The sequence below is a fragment of the Propithecus coquereli genome, unplaced genomic scaffold (assembly GCF_000956105.1).
Source record: "Propithecus coquereli isolate 6110/MARCELLA unplaced genomic scaffold, Pcoq_1.0 Scaffold246, whole genome shotgun sequence".
Taxonomy (NCBI): domain Eukaryota; kingdom Metazoa; phylum Chordata; class Mammalia; order Primates; family Indriidae; genus Propithecus; species Propithecus coquereli.
Genome location: NW_012148019.1, coordinates 2,717,247 through 2,719,891, shown reverse-complemented (window position 1 = coordinate 2,719,891; position 2,645 = coordinate 2,717,247). Strand labels below are relative to the sequence as shown.

Below are 2,645 nucleotides of genomic sequence, written 5' to 3'. Positions count from 1 at the left end.
TCCCAGCTACTTGGGAGGCTGAGGCAGGAGGATTGCTTGAGCCCAGGAGTTTGAGGTTGCTGTGAGCTAGGCTGACACCACGGCACTCTAGCCAGGGCAACAGAGCGAGACTCTGTCTCAAAAAAAAAAAAAAAAAAAAAAAAAAAATCTGAAACACTTCTGGTCCTAAGCATTTGGAATAAGGAATACTCAACCTGTATCTCTTTATGGTTTTTGAGCCCTGATTACTAATGAGAATCTTTTCATAAATCACTGACTACGCTATTGACCATTTGGAGTTCTTCATTTGTGAATTGTCTATTCTTCTAATTTTTACGTGGTTATCATTTTATTATTCAATCATAGCAGTTGCTCGTATATTTTTTTAAATTTTTAAAATTTTTTATTTAATTTTTTTAATTATTAATTTTATTTTTTGAGACAGAGTCTTGCTCTGTCACCTGGGCTAGAGTGCAGTGGCATGATCACAGCTCACTGCAACCTCTAACTCTTGGGCTCAAGTGATCATCCTGGCTGAGCCTCCCAACTAGCTAGGACTACAAGTGCGCACCACTATGCCAGGCTAATTTTTCTATTTCTTGTAGGGACAGGGTCTCACTATGTTGTCCAGGCTGGTCTCCAACTCCCGGCCTCAAGCAATCCTCCTGCCTCATCCTCCCAAAGTGCTAGGATTATAGGCATGAGCCATCATGCCCATCCTGCTTATATATTCTTGATACTACTGTTTTGTTAGTCAAATGTGTTATAAATATCTTCTCTTATTTTGTTGTTTCACTTTTTGATGTTGTATTTATGAATAGAAATTCTTAATTTACTGAAGCCAAATTCATTAATCTTTTACTTTACGGTTTTTGCTTTGCATAAAATGTTAAAGAAATCTGTCCTTCACTAGGTGCCATAAAAATATTCTCTTATATTGTCTTCTAAAAGTTTCATAGTGTTAATTCTTCACATTACAGCTTTTATTTCCCTCATTTTATATTGTCAGGTAGGGATCCAACCTCATTTTTTCCTCCCACAAATATTTACTGGAGAATACCTCCTTTTTCTACTGGTCTACAAAGTTGCCTGTGTTGTAAGTCAACTTTCCATAGACGCATAGGTCTATTTCTGGGCTGTTTCATAATCTATTTATCTATTTGCAAAATATTATCACTACTGGTTCAATCACTATATCTTTAGAAATCTTGATATCTGGTAATGTAAGTTCCCACATTTTGTGGTTCATCTTTAGAAGTATCTTTGCTTTTTGGTCCTCTGCTCTTTCATATAAATTTTTAAACGAGCTTGTTAAACCCTACAAAGAAACCTTGATGGGCTTCTGATTTAAATTGTCTTGAGTCAACATATTAGTCCAAGGAGATTTAACATTTTCTGACACTGAATCTATCTGTGAATATAATGTTCCATTTATTTTGGTTTTCTGTAATGTCTCCCAATAAAATTCTAAATTCTCCTCTATAAAGATCTTGTACATTTTGGGTTAAACTTATTCCTATGTACCTCATATTTTTGTCTCTATTATATTTTGTTTCCATTTGTATCTTTTTTAAAAATTAGATTTGTTTAACCAATGTTTGCTGGTCTATAGACATGCAACTGAGTTTCGTATTTTGGGGTTTATAATGAGCAACTTCGCTAAACTCACTTATTCATTCTAATAATTGACATGTAAATTTTGGATTTTCTCCATGCATAGCTTTATTAACTGTAAATAATGAGAATTTTGCTGCTTCTCACTCCTTATAGCTTTTAATTCTTTTTCTAGTCTTAATGAACTGTCTAGGACCTCCACACAATGCTGAACGGAAGAGGTGAAAATGAGCATCTTTGTTTTATTTCCCAATTCAAAGGAAAAAATTTCTATGTTTTATCATTAAGTATGACATCTATTATAGGGTTAGTTTTTTATTTTTGTTAATATTTTATTTTGTTAATATATACCCTTTATTGGGTAAAGAAAGTTCATTTCTATGACTACTGTGAGCTGAAGTTTGTTTTATCACAAATGCTTTTTAAATTTAATCAAATGCCTCTTCTGAATGAGAGGCATGAGACATGAGACGGTCATGTAATTTTTCTCCTTTAATCTGTAAAAGGGGATTCACCACATTATAAATTTTTTAATGTGTGCTAAATCCCACTGGGTCATGAAATATTAGATTTGCATATATAGTTGAATTTGGTGTGCTAGTATTTAATTTAGGATAGTTAAGATTGGCCTTTTCCTTTCTGATACTGTCATTTTACTGATTTAGTTATCAAACTTATATAAGAGCCTCATAAAATGAGTTGAGAAATGCCTCTTTTTCCATTCCATGGAAAAGTAAAGAATTATAACAATGGATTTTTTTCCCCTCTTGAATGTCTAGTATACTGGTGAAGCCAGAGAAGGTCTCTATGAAAAGATGTTTAGCTAATGGAGTACGATTTTTTTTTTTTTTATTTATTTTTTTTTTTGAGACACAGTCTCGCTGTGTTGCCTGGGCTAGAGTGCCATGGTGTCAGCCTAGCTCACAGCAACCTCCAACTCCTGGGCTCAAGGGAATCCTCCTGCCTCAGCCTCCCGAGTAGCTGGGACTACAGCCATACGCCACCATGCCCGGCTAATTTTTTGTATATAGTTTTAGTTATCCAGCTAATTT

The 2,645-nt window shown here is 34.4% G+C and overlaps 1 protein-coding gene across 1 annotated transcript in view; it reads right to left on the bottom strand.

The window, feature by feature from the left end:
- Positions 1–2,645, bottom strand: part of CEP350 (centrosomal protein 350kDa) — a 175,594-nt gene that overhangs the window by 40,897 nt on the left and 132,052 nt on the right. The gene's annotated exons all lie outside the window — the stretch shown is intronic.